Source organism: Clinocottus analis, unplaced genomic scaffold (assembly GCF_023055335.1).
Source record: "Clinocottus analis isolate CAN_PGR_092001 unplaced genomic scaffold, fCliAna1.0.p SCAF_17, whole genome shotgun sequence".
Lineage (NCBI taxonomy): Eukaryota > Metazoa > Chordata > Actinopteri > Perciformes > Cottidae > Clinocottus > Clinocottus analis.
Window position 1 is genome coordinate 25,452 of NW_027175898.1, and position 23,166 is coordinate 48,617.

The window sequence follows — 23,166 nt, forward strand, 5'->3', positions numbered from 1 at the left end:
ACAGCTGACGTCCTGCGTGTCCAACATTGAACATGTGCTACAGGGGAAGGATCCCCCCGCCCGGACCTCCGAGCAACCGTCTGACATGGCGGTGAGACCCTTTGTTCGCGATAACGCGGGGCTCGTGTGTGCTATTGTGTTCCTGGAACCCAATCTGTGGTGGGTAGAGGGACGGGGCACACTCACAGTGCGGACAAGAATCCTTATCTCTATGCGCGTGTCGCACAGGTACAAACTCACCTCGCTCCAGTGGTACGCGGGCACGTTAGCGGACGGCGCGGTGGTGGAAGCCAACGAGACGAGCGTCGTGTCTTCCGAGTGGCGATACAGCATCGCCAGAGGTCGCGACTGGAATAAAGGAGAATCGGACGGCCTGTTTGTGCAAGCGCTGGACATCTCCTTGGTCGTGAAAAACTTTGACTGCGGCGTGTTCAACCGCGTGACCGTTTCTGCGACCGTCTACGATAAGCACCGGGCCAGAGACCACGGACGCCTGTCGGACACGCTCGACGTCAACTGCGTATGGAAACCCAGGCGGCACCCGGCCTGCAATTGCACCCGCGCATTGTTAGACTACACCAACCCAGACGGCCTGTGTTCGCCGACCTGTACCAGGACCCCGTTCGCTCATGTCTCTAACGGAGTGGACGGTGGCAGTGACAACCGGTGGACGTTGGAAGTCAAACAACGGGATCCGGACATCTCGATCGGCGACCGGGGTCGTGTTCTGTACGGTTCGGTCCCACCCAAAACTGAACGCTTCTGTCTCGTCACGACAAACGTTTTCGACGCCTCGCCTGGACCGAAGCGAGACGCGCCGTCCGCGCCTCTAGACGTGAGGCGATGTGACGTCGTGCTGGTGGAGTTTGATGTCTGGACAGAGAACCTTCCCCTCGGTCTCGGGGAGCGGCACCACGTGCCCGTAGCCGTGCGGCCCTTGTCGAGGGGTGACATTCTCAAGACGTCCGAGATATACATACCGATGGCGGCAAACGACACCTTGCGAACCATCGGCCGCCAGGCCTGGGGTGGTAAGACGGGGGTCAAACTCAACTTCCTCCACCGCAGTCGAGTCGCCCCAGAGCAGGAGGAGATCGCGGCTGCCCTCGACTGGATATTGAACTTGCAGTCGCCGGAGAACCCGTCCCCTCGAGTGGTGGTCATCGACGTGAACCCCTCGATCGCGCGAGCTTCCGACTTTGCGACAATCTGCAGCCTGTACGGGTCAAAGTTGGAGTTGATCCCGGGGCTGTCGGCGGACAAGTTAGCCGACGTCATACGGACCAGAGGATACACGACAGAGTACAATCACTTTGAATGTAGCGACAGGGAGAGCTGTTCGATGTTACACGCCGTGCACGACCGGGATTACAACCTCGTGTACGAGCGTGCCTTCGACGAGCCCGTTCCGGAGTGTCACGAGACTCCCCTGTCCTCCCAGAAGTGCATCGCGTGCCGGGACGGAGATGTCATCATCACTTGCCCAAACAGCCTCAAGCCGGCAAAGGGGATGGACAGCGTAGGACGAGCGCTGGCCATTCAACGTCGCGGCCCCCCTCGGTTTCACAATCGCACGCGGTCGTACCTCTTGGCGTCCGAGCAGGAACGCGCCGAGAGCGCGTTGCGAGAGATGGGCCGGCTTGTGTCGTCACACGGAGCCTTTCTGAACCTGGACACCGTAGCCGTGTTTCCTCGGGCCGGAACAGGTTGCGAGCGAGTGAGACCCGGTCGCTGGAGGGTGGGAAAATACGCACCCGATGACCCTTTTGCCATCAGGCTGCCGCGCGACGACCGCTACCCGGAGAGGGCGGGACTGTCGGTCTTTGAGGAGCTGTGCAAGAGATCGAACAACCGTGCGGAGATAGTGGTTTCGGTGCCGTCGGCCGACTACGTCTCCAAAGGTCGCTGCAAGTGGCTGGGCTTGGCCAACAGACACGGAACAACCCCCGTCGGTTCGGGTGACAACAGGGTCCGTTACTCCATGCGAGACCTCACCGCGGTGCTCTTGGAAATGGCCAAGTGGGGAGTGTGTCGATACTCGCTGGGATACCTCGACTACACCTTCGGCAACTCTGGAGGCGTTCCGACGTTCACAGAGCTCTCGCGCATAATCGCCTCCGCCGCCGCCAGGTTCCGGACCTTACATTACCGGTACACGAGGAACTCGACCTTCGGAGGAGGAGGAGGAGGCCACTCTCACGTCGACGGAGTGTACAAACTGGAAAGCGGTATGTTTTTCCAGCGCGTGTCCGAGGGCGCGCCGTCGATCAAAAGCTTCCTACCGGTTCCCGGCATGCCAAACCTGAGATTGGGCTTGTCCTCGGACATGAACGTCGGCGCTTCGTTGGCCGCGGGTGAACTCATCGCCCGGGAAGAAATCGAGACGGTCGGGGCCGTACCGCACGGAGCGCAGGTCGTCAACTTGAATAACAAGGGCGCGGCGGCGTTCGTCGATCCGGACCGGGACAGAATCTACATCTATGCGCCGTCTGCCATCGCACGAACCGACCGTCTCAGGCTACCGTCCTTTGGTGTACAGAGCGAGAAAAACGACATCCGTCGCGACGGTTGCTACGGTTACATCAGCGCGGCCGAGCATCGCGCCAGGGTGTCGGTGACGCTGCCGATTAGCAGGAAATCGAGGGACACCGTTGTCCAGAGTATATTGGACACAAGTCGATGGCTCCGGGCGCCCGTGCTAACGGGGGAGGAGGAAGACTGGCTTTCCGGCACGACCGCGACGAAGACTCGCGAGGCGTCTCCCTTTCCCCGAGGCTCACGGGGGATCGCGTCCACCCTTGACCAAATGCACTTGACGTCCGAGACCGTAAAGTGCGTCAGGGGCTCCGGCCCGTGTGCCGAGTTGGGAGACTACGCGGAAAACGGTTGGCCCCGAGGAGGCACAGGGTACCCGATTGCAATCTCGAGCCTGGTGGCGTCGCGCGACAAACTGTTGGTCAAAATGATAATCCACGTCGACCACGGGGCGACGCGCGTTGAGGTCCCGTGCGACCTGAAGCCCTTCTCCCTCGGATCGGAGCGGCCGTCGTCCCCGAATCCCGCGCCTGGCTACTACGCGCAGACCGAGGAGGAGCCCTTGATCGCCAAGACGAAACTGTTTGTGACAAAGGTGGGATCGCTGACCGCGTGGATCGCGCGACCCGTCGCGTTACTCTATTGCCCTGACACGGACCCGAGTCTCGCCGACAACACGCCCGCCTCAAAGACGCACTTTCAAAAGACCCACCGGTGTTTGAGCGCGGTGAACGAGTCTCTCGGGGATCTGAGGGATGTGTTCTCTCGACTGGGTTCTGCGGCCGAACGGAATGCAAGGAATGCGGAGCGCACAGTTAGACGCGTGGCACGCTCGTCGGATCGCACCCACGCCCTGTCTCTGAGCGCTGCCGCACTCGCTGTACTAATCGGCGTCGCCTCAATCGCATTGCTTTGCTCCACGTGTGAGAGGAGTCGACGCGGTGCACATCGCCACAGGAAACTGCAATGAACCCCCGCCGCAAGGACAAACGCCGTGGCAACCTCGCGCCCGTCCTGTGTGTCCTTGTCGGACTGTCGGCTGTGCGCATTCACCCCGCCGGAGCCGGTCAACAAGCCGCGTCGACCGCCGCACGTGGCGGCGGACCGCCCGGTCACATTCTCGCTTCGGCGCCGACTCTGGCGATCGGACGCAGAGACGGCGGCAACGCGCGGCGGGACTCCCGGGATCACAGAGTGCTACTCCACCCCGGCAGATGGAAGATACGCGCGCCCGACGTGGGCGGCCCCTACCTCGCCTACCATTTCTTTCTGGGATCGAACTGGACCGAGTTTAAAGTCGACTACCCCGAGTGTTCCCAGGTGTCCTGCAGAGGCCTACCCGACTCTCATCGAGGCTGCGATCGCCTCTGCTCCACTGGCCCTTGGCGCGACGCGACCGTCGCCTTGAAAACAGCCACGCTCCAGTACAGCAGGGCCGCGGCGTCGCTCGACGCGGCCCTCGGCGATCTGGCCGCTCTCATGGACACGCACGTCGAGCAGCGCTGGAGCGCGTCCGACGACTCTGTTTCCAAACTGTTGTCGTACAGCGGCGAGAAATCTAAATCGGGCCTTCGAGTGGTGGACGTGCTGCGACACCACAGGGCCTTAATCGACGAGGCCCTGGACAACATAGCGGCGCGTTCTCCGAGCGTGTCGTCGGACGTTCGCGTCAAGGCGCCGGTCTCGAGGTCCAACGCTGCGAGCAGGTTCAAAGATCTCCTGGACGCCTGGAAGAGTGGCGCGTTTACGTTGGCCGTCCAGCTCAACGCCGTCACATTCGCCTTCCAGGGAGCTCACCGGCGCATACTCTCGTGTGCTCAGGGCGTACAGAGGTCGGATTTGACGGGTTGCGAACCCGACTTCGTCGCAGATTTCTACACGGACACACCCGTCGCGAGCCGATCGCTGTTCTCCAAGCTCGTGATGTTTGCCAAGAGGGAGAGATGGACTCCCGTCGTGCTCTCCTACTGGTACATGGCCTTCATAGACCATTCGAAAGGGAACAGGACTTGTTGGCTGGCCAGGCCCATGGTAAGCGACGTGCAGGGCAACTACAGGGTGCCCCAGTGTGACCGGAGGGGCATATGCGAACCCCTGGAACGTGACGATAGCACAGTGTCGGCGTGTGAGGTGAACGAGAACGGTGAGATAAGCTTGGAGTGTCCCGTGGCGTGCGGCGACCCGTGCTTCGGTCCCATCTGCTACCGGCCCCAATCGGACACGTACGTGCCGAGGGCCGCGTTCGGCGGAGCGCGGGGCGTCAATGCAAAGAACGACCTGGTCCGGGTGACCAAGAGTCCCCGAGTACTCTCAACGGTGTACTCCCTGTCCGACCTCGACATACAGGCGACGCTCGCTAGCATTCGGGACCAATCGGCTCGATCGTCCGAGTTGCTCAGGCGGGGGGAAACCTTGTTAAACAACATAATCAACGCGAATGCCACCGCTCGAAAGTACATTGACAAAATGTACGCAGACACGGCGACACAATCGCAGGGGACACAATGTAGCGACTGCGAGCGCACGATAGGCCGCAGCCAGTTCATGGCTGCTGCTTCGGTCACCCTCTCCGCTCTAACCTGCCCTTTGTTGATTGTCGCGATCACAAGACTGAGATCTGGCACTGTCAAACAAGATTTGCCGGTGAGGAAAAGGGCTACATTCATGTGAGCCCCCGGTTTGCACTGTGACACACACTGGAACACAGGACACCCAACCGCGAGTCGGTCAGGCAAAAGGGACGGCGGTTCACGTTCAGTGACCAAAGTGTACAGTTTCTCTTTCGCAAACTGCACCGTCGCGATGAGGAGAGCAACCAAAGACAAACGACAACAAGAAAACATCTTTATTTTTTTTTTTCAACATCCCACGAAAGAAATCCTACGACAGATCCAATGGTGCGGCTCTCGGAAACACGTCGACGCCACCCTCTTGATGTCCTCTCTCGTGCTTACGACAGGACCTACGGTCGGGTTCTTCTCAATATCTATTAACGGAGTTTGCTTCGGCTTCTTTCGTCGCTTGTATTTCACAACTCCCGTAAGAAGACTACGATGGCTTCCGCTGAGCCTACTACCAGAACCGCCGGAGCCTCTCCCAAGGATACCGGCTCACCGACACCAGCGCCGTTGATACCTGAGCGTAAGAGATATATCTACCGTCCGGCTCAGACGAACGCGTGCATTCAGAAAATCGTAAAGAGCGCACGCGCCAAGAATGTGATCATCGAAACCCCGACGACCCCATACTCGGCGATCAAACTGGTTCATGTCCTGTGCTCGGCCGCAGAGTCCAACATCTGGAGTCCTGCGTGTGAGAAAGCCCTGGTGGAGAATCTCCCCGTGAGAGAGCACCATCGAGCCTTCCTGTCACACAACATGTTTGTGACAATGATCGGGGCTGTGGTTGCCAGAGCTCTAGAACAAGCCACCCACTGTCACATAGACAATCTGGACCTGCTTGCCGATCGGTACTACGTGAGGAGCATCGCTTGTCACGACTCCAGCAAGACCAGTACAATTGAAGCATCTGCTTTCGCAGGCATCATGGCCGTACAAATGGCAAAAGAGGCCCAGACTGTGAACGTGACCAACCGGTGCCAGTTCAAAAAATGTTACAGATCTAGCCAGACCGAAGAAGAAGAGGAAGAAGAAGAAGAAGACGAAGAAGAAGACGAAGAAGAAGACGAAGCAGACGCAGAAGCAGCAGACGAAGAAGAAGAGGAAGAAGAAGAAGCCAAGGTCTGCCCATTCGAGAATATGTACACTCACACTGACGCTCTCATGACAACCGTGGCCAACCCTGGATTAAGGCACCATTACGAGAAGAACCCGCATCATCCCGAGTATTTTCCCGGGGGTGAGATGGATGCCATTAACATGGTCGAAAGCATAGTAGATGGCTTGGCCTGTATATTCGAAAGAAACAAGGAGCACACGGATGTGCGCTCCTGGCTGAGGACGTACAACGTGGACAGGTTCACGGGTCCCAATAAGGACCTTGCCCAACACATCATAAGGGCTCTCAGCCGCTATATCACAAAGGCGGATTATAAAGCCCTAGAGACCTTCAAACGTTCAATCTCCTCTGTCATTGGTGACTCTTTCCCGTGGCGCCCTGTGACGATGGCCGATTGTTGCAGTTATAAACCTGACCGGGATTGCGGATCCCGAGCGTGAATCAGCGGTGTGTTTTCAATGGACATGTAGCCCCAACGTTGATGTCGTTGAGCTGCGCAACCCACCTGTTTGTGACATGTATTGTTGCATTGTAAAGTTTGCAGTGTGTGTTTCTACCACACGAGTCAATAAAAGTGTGAGCCTAAACCAAAGCTTAAGCGTCTTTCCTCCTTCCGATTGTCACGCTACACATTCAGCGGTATGGGACGGTCAGACACGTGTGTCCGGTCCATGTCTCTCTGTCTCTCTGTCTCTCTTCCTACGGGTACATACGGGCGAGTTTGCCTACTCTCGAGACTTGCTCGTTCAGTGACAGAGCTAGAGTAAACGCCTCTGGTGACAATAGCCTCAATCGAGCGGAAATCGTCTTGTGGGGCTGTGAGCCTTGTGGTGGCCAGTCAACACATTAACAGCTTTTGTGAACACTTAAAATGAAGACGTCGCAAAGTCTGCAGGACGCCGGTGATGTTGTTTACGAGTGCCGAAACAGAGCTCCGGGTGGCCAGACCGCCATCTCGAGAAGCCGATTCCGGTGCCAGAGCGTTGGACGTTGAGACCAGGCAACTCGTAGAATGTGTCCTCGGAGAATGCGTGGGAGCCGCGCATCCGCGGATGGAAAACGAAGCTCTGGTCACGATGAAAAGGGTCGTGGGCGACATGTTGACGACACACATGTGTGCATACAACGGTAGGTGTAGAGACTGTGATAAATAATACGTTAGCTACTCAAAAAGGTTTCAAAGGGTGTCTTATCGGGCTCCTTTAGGCTTGATCGAGAAACTCTCATTGGATCACAGAGGAGACGAAGTGATGTTCATTGGCAAAGTGGCCAATAGCCTCTTCGAGGACGGGATCACCAACTGGGGCCGGGTTGCAGGATTGCTAGGTTTCGGGGCAGCGGTGTGTCGACACCTGAACGAGAGGGGCAGAGGGACCCGCGTGAAGCTGGTAGGACGTGAGATCTCCGCGTACTTGCTGACGTACCAGAAGGAGTGGCTGGTGGACAACACCTCGTGGGTGAGTTTCAATAATGGCCAATGGACAAAGATACGTGTCAGTGAACAAGCAAACCTGCCCTCATTCTGAGTCACGTGTCTCTTTCAGAACGGATTCGCGGAGTTCTTTCGAGTAGCAGAACCGGAGACCCCGCTGATGGGCACACTCGTGACCCGCGCCGGAAGTGTTGGCATTGGAGCAACACTGATCCTGTTGATCGGAATAGGACTAACATTCAAAGGAGTTGTTGTTATTATGAGCCGGATATGCCTCGGTCGCTTACTCTTGTAACATTTCCGTCCTCATTCGGTTTGGCTTAATCTTAATAAACGATTGAATCACATATGTGTGTGCGTGTGTGTGTTTGTACGTGTGTGTTCTTCCACGTCGTCTAAATGATGTGGCTGCGATGATACCACAGTGGGACAATAAGTGGACCAAGTGCACAGCAGTTGAAATCACAGTTATAAACTTTATTTGTAAACCGGTGTACAAAGGCATACAACAGTGAATTCACAGAGGCGCGGCGAGACCGTTAATGATATCGGTGCTGCCCTGGATTGTGGGATAAGTAGTATATTCTTGGAATGGAAACAACTCTTCGAGGTCCATATTGAACAACACGCGTAGGCTGTGTGTCTCGATCCAGTTGAGATAGCTCTCGGGGAGGTCCAGCTCGAACTCGTCCGACTGAAAGTTCACAAGCGTCAGATCCGTAGTGCCAGTGCACCCCACTTTGTTTTCGGGAGACTCGCTCCGCGTCCCGTCGGACTCGGCTCTCGCGGTGTCCTCAGTGTCCGTACGCCACCGTAGGCTGTCTGTGTCGATCCAATCGACCTTGCCTTCGAGAAAGTCCATCATCGGCGTGTCAAGCGGCAGGTCCACAAATGTCAAATCCGTAGTGTCCACACGCCGTACTTGGTTTTCGGGAGACTCGCTCCGCGTCCCGTCGGACTCGGCTCTCGCGGTGTCCTCAGTGTCCGTACGCCACCGTAGGCTGTCTGTGTCGATCCAATCGACCTTGCCTTCGAGAAAGTCCATCATCGGCGTGTCAAGCGGCAGGTCCACAAATGTCAAATCCGTAGTGTCCACACGCCGTACTTGGTTTTCGGGAGACTCGCTCCGCGTCCCGTCGGACTCGGCTCTCCCGGTGTCCTCAGTGTCCGTACGCCACCGTAGGCTGTCTGTGTCGATCCAATCGACCTTGCCTTCGAGAAAGTCCATCATCGGCGTGTCAAGCGGCAGGTCCACAAATGTCAAATCCGTAGTGTCCACACGCCGTACTTGGTTTTCGGGAGACTCGCTCCGCGTCCCGTCGGACTCGGCTCTCGCGGTGTCCTCAGTGTCCGTACGCCACCGTAGGCTGTCTGTGTCGATCCAATCGACCTTGCCTTCGAGAAAGTCCATCATCGGCGTGTCAAGCGGCAGGTCCACAAATGTCAAATCCGTAGTGTCCACACGCCGTACTTGGTTTTCGGGAGACTCGCTCCGCGTCCCGTCGGACTCGGCTCTCGCGGTGTCCTCAGTGTCCGTACGCCACCGTAGGCTGTCTGTGTCGGTCCAATTAAACTCGATCTCCGGGTTGTCCTTTCGGACCTCGTCAAAGAGAAAACTCTCAAATGTCAGACGAGTAGTCCCATTTGACCAAACTTCGTTCCCGTGAGACTCCATCTGCTTGCTGTCGGACTCCGCTGAGATCGACACGGGCTGCCGTCCTTCGTCTGCGATGGCGGACTTCATCGTCGAGCAAGCACTGGTGCAACACACGAGCTGACGCTCACGGGGCTCACTCTGGATGACGTGAGAAGTCGACGTCGGTTCGCTGCTGTCACCCCAGATATCATCCAGAACCCGAAGCCAGGGTAGCGACGGGTCGGACGTGAGAGTCACGTAGTGACCACACTGTGCATATGTCAAAACAGAGAGGCCTGAAAGGATGTACAGGATGTCACTTATCTTGCGACGATCTACGTTGAGCACTTTCATCAAGCTCAGTGCACAGACCACGCCTGGGTTATCGCGGATATACATGTACGAGATCCCGATCCTGCTTTGCATGCACTTCGTTTTAGTTCCCTTTGACCAATGCCATTGGCAATCGGATCTGGGTGACCTTTTGGATTTAGTCACAAGCCCAATATCCTTTAGCCTTAAAAGGATCTCCTGCACCCGGGCACTTGCTCTGTTTTCCAAATTCAGTCGCCTCATCAAAAACTGGACGGTGCAAGACTTTGAGTCGTGCAGCAGCTGTAGCATCCGTTTCGTGAGCGAGGGCAGATATACGGAACGGAGGCCTGTCAAAGGATCCATGGAAGGTGTGATTGGTTGGTCACCCAGAATAGAAATGTCTGACCTTAACTAAAGACCACGGACGCATTTATAGCCAAACAGGGCTGTTAATCCAACCAGAATCTCCAAACGGGCAGTTCCTGTCCGGCCAAAAGCCTTTTCTCCGGCCAAGCCGTGTCTCCACCCACTCCACCCCGCCTCACCCAGAATCCCATGTTTTACAACAAACGCAAACACGTTGACACACTCGTCGAGACCCAGAGGGTTTATTCAAGCATTATAATGGGCAAGATACACACGTTTTATTTACAATTTCCTCCATCTCTATAACATCTTAGACCGCCTCTTTATATAGTTTGTATGCACAACGCTTCTGCCACCGCCACCGCCCGCTCCGCAGAATAACACGAAACCCATTCCCCCCGAGAGCACGGTGCACCACACCAATAGTATAGCTACGGAGGTCCACAGGGCCGCTCCGCCGGCGAATCCCGGGAGCCACCAGTCGAACGCGACCCTGCTGGCCGTCATCTCGTCGTAGCGCATGTCGAATTCTTTAATGCTTCTTGTGATGTTCTCCAGGTCCTGCCGCATGTCAATGAGCTTAACGCTGGTGTTTAAGGCGTGCAGCAAGTCCATTTCGGGCATTCCGGGGATCGCGTCTCTCAGTAGATCTGAGAAGGATACGACCGGTCCGTCGGATACGTGCCGCCCGGAGAAGGGTTTGAGCGGAGGAGACCTGATCTCGACTGCGGCTGAACCCTCCATCCACGTGACTTTATTATTGCGGTAGCAAATACCTCGGTGACAGGGGGCGCATATTGTCTTGCACTCGTTGGGATCCTTGACACATCTGAGGTACCTTTCGTGAGGCTCGGGCTCGTGACAGTACTTGCCGTAACAGTCGGACGGTTCGTAATACCTGCCCTCTATCCTCCACACGGTGTAGTCGGGCCAGCAAGGCACCGCGTCCGTGCTAATTTTTGGCAGTGGTATTATCCCCCTGACGACGGTCTTCTCCACGGTGCCGGGGACAGCGTGTACTACGAAAAGCTTTCTGTCCTTGTACAGGGCCGTGCCGACGGTCGGGAACTCGGACAGGCCGGGGTGCTCCTGCATGACCGTCAGTCCGCTGGTGCAACTCCCTGAACGCTTTGACGCTATCTGCCTCAGACAATTTTCCACCCCTCTGGCCATGAATTTGGTGTACATGGCGGCCTGCGTCATCTGATGGGTCACGCTCTGCATCTGAGCGTACCACATTTGATAACTGGCCATGACCGAGAACTTGACGTTTGTGTCACGCAAAGCGGCCTCCGTGTTTCTCATTATGGTGTCCCTCAACATGGCAAAGTTGCCGTTGGCCATCTCGGTGTTCTTCTTTAGGTTCGTCTCCTGGTCGTTGATCCTACCGTCGATCAGGGCTATGTTGGCGTTGAGCTTGTTGCTCACCTCGACCAACTGTCGTGACACCGAGACGTACGAGTTCTTCAAGGAGTCCATTTGATCCTCCAAGGCGTCCACCCTGTCGGAAACGTGCCACGCGAGTGCCAACGCCGCCGCCCCGGTCAACAACCCACCGATAAACCTCTTGCGTCTGGCGCGACCTCCCCGCGGTTTGTCCAGCCAGGGGAAGGGCGCGCTGTCGGGCAATTCGTACACCCTGGCCTTCTTCTCTTGCAGGGCCAACTCCTCCAGACCGTCCCTCATAAACTCTCCGGCCCTGCGAGCGTCGTTGATGATCTCGTGCGCCGAGTTACAGAGCCTGCCGTAGTCCTTCCTGCAACTGTTGTCGCCTCCACATATGGCAATCAGACAGGGTTTGAGGGCACTCACGTCGTAGTTCACGCAGCTGACGTTCAGGTTGATGTAGTCTATGCCCGGAGTGAAGTTTGAGACGAAATACAGCGTTTCGACCGGTTTCACTATCAACCAGTGTTCGGCTTCGACCGCCGGTTTGTCGACCGTGTAACCGTTGTCCACCGAGACAACGTTCATGCTGTGCGCGCTCTCCCCGGTGTTGTGCGCACCGCACACCTTGTTCACGGGAGGCACGTACTCCACAACCTGTTCGGAATCCAGGATGCCTAACATGTAGTGGTTTCGGTCCGTGGTCGGGACGAGGGTGTTGACGTTGACTGCGATTTGAGGCGGCTTCGTGGAGACCGCCGCCTTCCTGGTAGGTTCCCCCGGGGTGCACGACTCGAGCTTGTGCAAATTGACTATGTAGATTTTATCGTAGCTGGTGCTGTACATTTCCTTGTGAGGCTCCTTGAATACGCCCACCGCCCCATGAGCGGCAATGAGCCCGGGACACACGATCGTGTTACTCAGGCCTATGTTGTACTGGGGGTCCAGGCAGTTCTTGGCGCCGGAGGCCGGGTCCTTGTATTGGGTTTGGGGGACGTCTACGACGACGTCGTCCTCCGACGTCAACAGCCCCGCGTTGCCAACATTCCAGGCGGAGCGCCTGCTTCTCGCGTGCGACCCCGCTGCGACGGTAGGTACGCCCGACGCCGTCTGCTGCCTCTTCCAGTCCCTGAGCCTGTGAATGGCCGACGTGATGCCTAGTATCGCGGGGGTGTCTGATCGAAAGCCCCGTCTGAAATCCGAATCGACCGGGGCGACGACGAACTGGTTGATGCCGAACGCGACCGCCACCAGCTCGGGAAACCGCTTGAGCACCTCGAACGAGGTCGAGGTCACGGTGATGTTCACCACGACGTCCCTCGCCCAAATGTTGAGACTGGACCCGGAGCAGCACTTGGTGTTGAGGTCGTCTTCGCACTTTAACACGGTGTTGGTTTCCATGTCGGCCAGCGACAGCTCCAGCTCACTGGTGATCTCGAGCTGTTGAGAGTCTCTGCGTTCGAGCGGGCTGATCTTGAGCCCCCCCGTGAGAGACAGCGTGAAGATTAACCTGTTGGCCCTGACTCCTTTCCTTAGCAGAGACAAGAGGTACGACATGACCCCTTTGGACGGGTCGTCCTCGCTCCCGGACGTCCACATGTTCTGACAGTGTCCAACTCGACTCATGTCCGCCGACCCCTCGGGTGTCACGAAAGCCTCGAACGCGCCGAGCTGCGAGAAGTCGACGTCGGCCAGGAGGTGGCGGGCTTTGGGCAACCTGAGGAAGAGTTTCGACACCCCTGCTCCGATCAGAGCCGAGGCGAGATCCGCCGCGGCCCTGGTGAAGTTTGCGTCCAGCCACCGCGCGCGAGAACACTCTGTCGCGCCCCAGTCAGTGGCATCCAGCATGATGGCTGCCGAGTGCGTGGACAGTTGCACCTTGGCTAGAGTCGCGGCTACGGTTTTGACGACCTCCCGGAAGTTTCTGTGCGCGGACGTGACCGGAACGAGGCACTCGTCGAACGGCACTTTCGTGATCACGTGGCCCGCCTCGGCCACCGTGTGGAAGGTGGCTACGTCGAGCGCGACCGAGAGATAGTTGGACCTGTACACGGCTCTGTCCAAGGAGAGAACGGCGGCGTCGCACGAGGAGGGTATGAGAAAGTCCCTGACCTCTGCAGCGGTGGGCACGTAGGCCGGATCCCGACCCCTTAGACTCGCGGTGCTCGAGACCTCGCACATGGCAATAGGGGCCGAGGCGGCACTGTCTGCGTTGGTTATGCCCACCCGAGGGGCTTTGGAGTCGCCTACGCAGAACCTGTTACCTTCGGAGGTGAAACAGTTGTCCCCTAGTTGCGCATAACAGGTACCGATGGTCTCTACGTCCCCGAGGCCCAGGTAGGAGAGCAGACAGGCGTACTGGGAGTTTCTGATCGTCAGAACATCTTCGGTCTCGGGCCACGTTCTACTCTCGGCCGGTGCGTGCAGCGTCCTCCTCAGCAGCTTGAAAGCCGCACACTGAGGATCGGGTCCGCAATCGACAGCCGGGTCCTCGCCAAAGTAATAGTTTCTGTTGCGAGGGCTGGCGTGCTGCAGAATCGATATCTTGTTCAAGGGGGCGTTAGCTACGACGCGGTCCGAACACTTGAAAAGTCCGGGGACCGCGAGACACGACGACCTGTCCAACCGCCGAACGTACGCGCCGAGCATATAGCCTTCGGTCTCTTCCTTGGCGAGATCGCCCGCTAAATCTCGGAAAGGTCTCCAGTGAGCGTGGGGCTTCCCCGGGCAGTAGTGCGTGCACATGTCACTCGTGCGGTTGTAGTAGTCTACAGTCAAAGCGAAGCCGCTGAGGCTTTGGCCATGACACCAGCCGGTCTGGGTGCTGCACGCGCCGACCTTGATCCAAACGTAAGGAGCGTAGCCGTAGGGGTCGTTTTTGTCGACCGGGAAGCCCGTCAGGTACGGTAGCCATGACAGCGCCAGGGCTATCAGGAGTCTCATGGGTGTGGATATGGGGTGGTAAAGGGGATCCGCGTAAAATACAACACGCTATTCGCTGGCCTAGACCACCACCACCACCACCACCACCAACAACAACAACAACAAAAAAAAGAGACTTTATACACAAGCCCGTTGGGTTCTATAATACTTGCATTTCTTTTTTTCTGTTTTCCCTTTATTTATTTTGTTTTGCTTTTGGTGGATACAGTCTGTTACAACAGGGGATTATCCGCGGCGCCTCTTTCGTTATCACTGTGCTTGCACTTTATCAACGCCTGACATGTAGACGCGAGACCGATGAACTGTTTAACCGCGTCGTTGTGAACCTTAGCCACATCCCGGTCCGGCACGAGAAACGGTCTACCCATGTGCGTTCCGATCCTGTTCATGATGCGAAGGGAAGAGCTGTTTGCCAGCGAGTAAGATTTGCTGATCAGGTCCACGGACATATTCTGTATCACCCCGATGACATCTTCATCCCTCGCGGTGTGGGCCAGATGAACGTTGACTTGCTCCTCTGTGAATCTGTGGTTGTAGGACTCGAGGTAGACCTTCACCTGGTGAGGCTTGAGCACTTTGAGGGAATCCAAAGTGTTTCGGTCAAGACCGCACAGGGCACAGCCGGTGCCCTCGTTATCATACTGCACGTCGATCACGGACGGTTGCTCCCGGGCGTTAAGGTTGAGGAAGAGCATCGGGTATTGTTTTTGTATGAACCGATCGGTCTCGCTGATCCTGAACACCTCCCGGTCCTGTTGCTCCCCGGGCTCGGGAAACGTGTGGAATATAGCGTCCGCCGCCATCGCGGAGGAATAACCCCGCGTTGACGCAGCACGGGAGTCCGGGTTTAGATCCTCGCAGGCTCCCGCAGGCCCATCGCGGACCGTGTTACTAATGGAAACGGTTGCTCGCGTCTCTCCCTCCGAAACCCGATCGTGTCCTCGTCTCGTGCCAGCGTTTCGGCCCGTGCCGGTCGATCGTTTGTTCGCGTCGCCCCGCTCGGTCCGCACCCTCACATTCCCGGGTCCTCTCTCGGGGTGGCCGGCTCGAACGACTCTGCGCGATGAAGGCCACCGAACGGAAGAAGGTGAATCCGACGAACGGGAAGGCGTCACAGGGTCGTGCTCGCTCATCGTCAGACGCGGGTATGAACGCAGACCCGTCCAACGCTGTGTCTGGATTTATCGAGTGTGACAGATTCACAGTGTGCGGAGGATTTATCGGACTGTGCTGCGACTTGCGTCAGGGCAACCACTGCCTATTCCGTACAAGTGTCAAGCATCTAATTGCCATCGTGAACAGCGTACATTGTAAATGGTGCAAAAGGGCTTCGTCGACGCCTGTTCGAGAGAGTGACTTTGACGACATCAAGACTAGGGCGTACTTACGGGCGCTGTTCCAACTCACGTTGGCGGACGCCGCGAAGCTCTCCGACCTGATATCCGAGCTCAAGTACAGCCAGACAGACGGGGACAGTCGCAGCTTACCGTTCGCCGGCACACATCCCTATTGCACGGTGGAGAACGTGACGCACATATCTAGTCTGGCACTCGAGACTTTGTTGGAGTTTGACGACAAGTTTGTCTGGGGAGACAACCTCATCTTCAACACAAAGGTGGACCGTTCCGAGTCGGGGTCGCACTAGCGTAGGCAACCTCGCCCCCCCCCCCCCCCCCCCCCCCCCCCCCCGCCCCTCCGGGTGCTCGCGTCTTCTCCGCAGCGGTAGAGTCGTAGACTTGCGATGTCCTCGAAAAGCGTAACCCCTCTGGGGATCCAAGGGTCCAGGGTAGGACCCTTGTTCTGCTCCAAAGACCAGTGCGCGTTTGTGAAAGTATCGAGCGATGACAACAAGAGAGCCGTTGTGAACATGACCAGCATGACTCTCGTCGCATATGCCGACAAATGCGAGTACCCCGAAGGGCCTCTGCGTTCGGACCGGTCTCTATTTGTGCCAATCTTCTGTACAGAGTGCTACGGAACCGACGAGAACGATTACGTCGAGGCTCTCGCCGGTATCGGTTCGTGCGGCGGGAGTGGCAGGTTCCTCGTGGGTTTGTGCAGCGTGTTTGGAGTGGCGCAGGGTGAAGTGTACCCAGAGTCCCGGAAAGAGTTCATCGTGGGCAACGACATGTCGTACTCGGGAGCGTGTCACCCCCAACCCGGCAAGGCCGTGTACCTACACAAAGACAAGAAGGACATCGGTCGGGTCAAGTGTTACTGGCACGTTCACAGCAGGACCGTCGACAAAACCTTCCTGTACTGCTGTGTCGCGTGCGACGACAGCGAGTACACCAACTGCGTCGTGAAGCCAGAGATCAGTATGGGCTTCAGCTTAGGCACGGTGGGGGATAACAAGAGCGGACCCATCACAGAGGAGTGCAGTTTGGTATCCGTGCCCATGAGGCCGGGCTGCTTTTGCACCTTGGTGACAGCTGGGGATCTGACCCAGACCATGACCAGGATGGGCTTTTCGACCCTAAAGGACTCGGTCCTCGACGCGGGCCTCAATCTGCAGGAGAGCTCCGAGGTTGCCCGGGTCGAACCGCCGTCGGATTCCTCGGATGAGGGCTCTCTCGCGGAGACTGTTACATCCCTGAGGAAGGCCGTGCTAGACCAAGCCGCCGAGGTGCGAGTGCTAAAGGACGTACTAGAGGCCATCAAGGTCCAAAACAGCGTACTAACTCAGAGACTCAAATGTCCTGACGATCCGGACACGCTGTTCACGGTGCAAGGAGCTAGGGATTTTACCAGACGCACCGGGGTAAAAACTAGACTCTGTGCTGGCATCGCACCTACTGACGGACGCACTAACACCGGTTTGACAGGAACCTCAGGAGCTACTCTAGATCCTAAACCTGAACAGATGGAAGACACAATGTCCGTTTCACAGACTCAAATCAGTAATCTGATTAAGCTTTTGCAGCAGCAGCAGCAGCAGCAGCAGCAGCCTCTGCCTCTGCCTCTGCCTCTGCAGCAACAACAGCAGCAGCAGCAGCAGCAGTCGCAAACACAGCTACAAGCTCTACAGAGTCTCACGCAGTTGGCCCCCACACTTTTACAGCACATGCAACATCCGTGGAATCCTCAGCAGCACCGGCAGCAGACCGAGCAAGTGTTCTTCGGGGATCAGGTTCTCCACAACCCGAGAGGCGTATCGACTCCTGGCGACAAATCGTTTCAGCGCGGGACTCTGACGGAGGCCGAAAGGAGGAGGATAGCGATCGAGTACAACAAGGAGGAGTCTGAAAGACGGGCAGTCTCTCAGAAAGAGCAAGACAGGATGCTCGATTCGATCAAGGCCAGCGTACGAGACGCGATACTAGAACAGCAGCGCAGCTCGGTGTCACAACAAGAGTCCTCGTCTAACCAATCCAATATGGATACCTTGCAGAGTCTAGCGAGAGGCACCCCGTACAAGCGCGTGCTCAAACAGGCCGGCGGTGGTCAAAGTCCCGAGGACATCGCGACGTTGATGAACGAATTACGTGAACTTTCGAAACGTGTCACAAAGGGCGGCGACAAAGGCTCCGGTGAAGAGAGCTGCCAAGTGATCCCAATGGACACGGATGCCGGAGAACCCGCGTCCGCCGCCTCCAACCAGGAACAGCCCGCACGGCAGTTCAGCCCAACTGTGACGAACAAACAGCAAGCCGGATACTCGGCACCCTCGGGTACGGCCAGCTCGACCACGACGGCCCTGGCAGATTTTGTCTCCGCTGTCGTCTCAAAGAGGTAGAGCGTCCTCACCTGAACCTGCCTGTGTGTATGTGCTACGTGTGTCGAGTGCGCGAAATAAAATCTTGCAAAACACACAAGCCGCCGTATTGTCATTTCTAACGGGGGGGAAGGAGATATGGAGGGGGGGGGGGGGGGGATTAACTGTTTTTATGTTTCGGTATGCGAGCAAGCCCCTAACAATCCCGACGACCACGACGGCCCTGGCAGATTCTGTCTCCGCTGTCGTCTCAAAGAGGTAGAGCGTCCTCACCTGAACCTGCCTGTCTTTGTGTGTATGTGCTATGTGTGTCGAGTGCGCGAAATAAAATCTTGCAAAACACACAAGCCGCCGTTTTGTCATTTCTAACGGGGGGGAAGGAGACATGGGAGGGATTAACTGTTTTTATGTTTCGGTATGCGAGCAAGCCCCTAACAATCCCGACGCTCGATCACGGAGACTCCACTGACAGGCGACTATGATCTCGCAGAAGTCAATGTGTTTCATGCTCAACGAACCACCCGTGAGAGTGGCCCGGCGATTGAATCGGACGCGCCTGGTGAGCGACGACAACGGCGACGACGATGTCTTGCCTTCGGGGTTGAACGGGCACAAGGGCCAATGGAATAACCTAGCCCTGGGTAATCTCGACTTCAGGCACGTGCAGTCTCAATTGATCGACTCAAACAAAGGCGGTCCTCGAGTCGGGGACGTGTGTGTCAGACTCATGTCCGTCTTTGGTCAATCGGAAGACTACTCCTCGATCGTGGACCTGTACAACACGTACGTCGCAAAGGGCAGCTCTCTGATGGCAAAGACCTGTATAAACAGCTACGCCGGCTCGGAGGAGCTGTGCATCCCCGCCATCCCGATCCACACGTTCGTCTCCGAGTGGAATAAATCGCTCCAACAGTTCCGCGATATGATCAGGGGAGACGACTCGGACGCCCCTGGGACCCAGCGCAAGCGACGCCTGACCGTGATGTCCAACGTGACGGACTTGGCCCTCGAGAACGTGCCCGTAATCAGTGACCACTTGTGGTTTGTGTTACACTGCGTTGTGTCGAAACCGTCCCTGGTCAAGCGAGTCGTGCAGCTGGTGGGCTCCATCGCGTCGACGTCGGGCGCGGTGCATCACACGGGCGAGGTGGAGAACGTCACAGTCCCGGGCAAGGGCGCCCCGCGCGCCGTGAAATTGTACCTGGTAGCAAAGGCCGTGCCCGCCACGGGAAACAGTGTCACCAGTCTGGGGGACGAATCCGGTGCAACGCTAGGTCTCATCTGGGCTGCCGACGAAGAGGAACTCTTTGACCACCTGCAAAACAGCCAGAGCTGCTACTACGTGCATGTGGGAACGGAGGCCGGGAACACCTTCAGGTGCAACGGGTTTTGCGAGTGGCGTTATTATAACCGCGGCGTGTTCAACAGGATGACCGCCATCGGACGGGAGACCGTTTCACAGTTTGAGAGCACGAGCTTGGCCGGCGACACGGGTGACTCGGCTAGATTGGTTTGTTGACCGCGAGCGCGACGGGGTACTTTTCTTTTTTGTCCTTTGTCTTTATTTCTTTTTCTTTACACACGTTCAAAATAAAGACACCGCGGTTGCTCTCGATAGCCCCATCTCTATCCGCTGGACATGTTGCCCAGGAAATGTCTTCCCGACCAGGACTTGATCCTGTGTGTTTCTCTAAACAGGACGATGACGACGACAAACGTTCACCCCCTGTACCTACCTCCTGCAGTGTGCTGGCTCAATCGGACCTGTGCGCAAGTGCAACGTGTCAGGATTTTCATTTTCAACATACTCAAGGTCATCTCGATCGCGCTCGTCTCCGCGACTCTCTTTGTGCACATGTGCAGACTGTGGAACGCGTTTGCTTGGGGTCTGCTTGGAGCCATGTGGTCTCTCACGGTGTGCATCGCCTTAATCTCCGGATCGGTTCATACAATCCTGAGCTCGCACAGGAGACAAAGCGCGTGCGGCGACAGCGGCGCAATCGCAGACCCGATGTTGGGTGTGTCCGTCTCCCAGAAACTCGCCATGTTCGTCTTCTTCTCAGCCACCTACATTTGCACCTGGCTGTACTACAAATACTGCGGCGAAACGGAGGTCGCCGTCCCGTCGACGGAATGCTCCGGCAAACGAGGTCCGTCTCTGTTCCCGATTCTAAAATGGACCACGTTCGTCTTTGTCTGGATTAACGCGATCGGCTTCGTCAGACTAGTTCGACCCAATTGAACTCATGTCATCCCGCCAAGGGACTCGGTTGTGCCTTCGCTGCGTTTCCATCGTTTACCTCTCGTACAACCTGGCACGGGAGGATCTGACAAGGGTGAACGAGATATGGCTCGTCGGGTACAAGATGATCTTCTTGATCGCGGCTGTCAAGTCTCTCGCGTCGTACGCTATCCTGGAACTGGACACTCTACTCGAGAGGACCAGGCAGCTGCAATACTCTGCCCTCTCTACCACCAGTAAAGGCGAGGTACTCGCTCTGCGCAAGGAGGAGAGGCTGTCCGACGGGTCCGACGGCGCCGAGTCGCGCCACAGCAAGCAAGCGTTTGGACACGGTGAGCAGACACCATTCAATCCACGAGACCAATACAACCCGGGTTCGGTCTTTTGGTGCAGTCTGACGGGATTCTCGGTCCTCTACAACACGGCCCATCTCGCTCTCGTCCCCCTCTCGTACACATCACCTCTGTTCTTCGGTACGCCCGTTCACGTTCTCTACTGGGGAGCTATGAGAACGGGTCAGATGATGTCACGTTGACCGACGCTTTCTTTCTCACTAAAGAAAGGGGCCGTTCTCCTCACCTAGGTCCCCGCCAAAGAAACAGGTCGAAGGCGGCGCAGAGGCAGCTCGAGCGCAAAACACTCCGCTTCAATGGAGAGACGCGTGGATACGTGTATTACTGTACTCCTGTGCACACTGGTCCTATTGAACATCTGCCTGTGGTTCGCCAGACTGTTTTTCCATACCAGCGCCTTCGTCGAGTGACACGTGAGGCGGCCGAGACCCTTGTGAGCAACGATGGCCCGTCGCAAGAAGGACAGCTGGTGGATTAGCCTTTTGAACGTGACGCCCGATGAAAGACTGCGAGAAAACCCGTGTGAATCTCGACTCGCCAAAAGCCGGTGGCTCGAGGTGGGATGCGCGACGAGCCCCAGGATTACTTGCGTGCCGCGGTTTGATCAATGGTGGATGGCCATTCCGTTTGGGAAAGAAGAGAGCACTGTGGCTAACGACCCCGTCGGGAACAACAGCGCCCAAGCCGCGAGGGACCAGACTGCGAGAGACCAGCCTGCAGGAGGAGACGAGGCCGCCGGTGGCACTGAACCCGCATTCGACAGACTCAAATCCTCCGTAGAAACGTCTACCGTTTTTCAGATCTCGTGTGCTAAAGCTCACCGTGTCAAACCCGCAGGTCACCATTTCGCACACGACAAGGATAATTTGAAAGCGATCAAGAGGTCCAAGAAGATATTTGAGAACCCTGGGCCACACTCGACAAAGAGAGACAATTTGGTCTGATGTTACATTTGCTCCTCTGATCATAACCTTTGTTCTGTATCCTAACATCCATTTACCGTGCAGAGAATAAAGACGTGTGGAAGAAGACGTGTACTTGTGTTATCTTAATTTCGTTTAGTTTTTTACACGCACCCTTTATTACGGTTCAACACACAAATGTACAAATGGTCGCAGACCCCCGATCGGGGTAAAAACGATATGCAGTGGAAAGGTACACAAGTGGCGAAACAGTAGGACATCTCTGCGGTTCTCGATTTCCAACAGACCTTGAACGGGAGCACAAGGTCCGATCTGACGTTCGAGAACCGTGGGCTCTACTCGAAAAGGAAATTCAAATCGGTCACCTTTGCCTCTCTGGTTATAACAACCCTGTGCTTTGAAGACGCTAATGTTTTGCGGAAGAAGACACGTGCCCCGTGAAGAGTTTCCTTCCACGTCGCTGTCTTTATTACGGCTCAAACACAATTGTACAAATGGTCACACATCCCGAACACGGTAACACAAGAAACGGTGGAAAGGTGTACACCCAGCCAAACAGTGGGCGATCTCTGACAGGTCTCTCTATTCACAACGTAGCAGCTCACAAAAGCCATCTGTTCACATTGAGCTGGGCCATGAATCTATCACCAGTCTTGATTGCGCTGATGTTATAGCCACTGCAGGCTCGTACCACCTGTCCTCCCGCGAAGCCTTGCACACTTTCCACGATGTTCATGGCGTGACGGACAACGGTCCTCAGAAACCTTTTGGCTCCCTCGTTCTCCACAATGTTGCTGATGGTCGCGGCGTCAAAGTCCTCGTTGACAGCCGCGGCTGCGTAGGCTCTCGTCACGTCGGTCACGTGGTGGTATCCAGCCCCGTTGGCCACCAGTGTCATCATCGATAGTATACTCTGGGGTGTGTAAGGTGAAATCAATTGAAACACGTCAAAGTCGTGTTCGTGCCTCATAGCCTGTATCACCTCCTCCACGGGGTCGCCGCCGTTCTCGCAGTTCACTCTTCTGGTAGCCAGCAGTCCTCCCCAGATGCCGCTGTTCACAGACCTGTCGTAACCCAGATCAACTTCCACTTGCCGCTGCGCGGCCACGTCCTCTCGGTTGGGGAGCTGCACCGTGAAACGGTCGCCCTGCTTCAGGGACTCGTATCCCGTGTTGGTCAGCTCCACTTCGTACAGGTGCGGGGTGTTCAGGAACGGTCTATTCGCAATAGAGCTACCGACGGTGCAGACCGCGACGTCTTTTAAGTCCCTTATGAAGTCAGCGCTCAGCCCGTGTAGCGTCGGCACGTACGAATCCGCGCCTTTGACAAAGTGCAACAGTCCACCTGGTAAGTAGTTCTTGGCCGACTCGTATTTGTAGCACCCGTAAGGGACGTCGGTGGTACCGATCCTACGCTCGCTCAGATTGTGTGTGTACGTGCGAATCGGTCGGTGTACTCTGGTGGACGACATAGCCGACGGCGGATGTCCGGTTGCACCCGATTGCCGGCTGCGCTAGCACAGAGAATCGATCAAGGGCGAAATAGGAACCTCTCTACCTGAGACGGATCTCGACAGGTCGGG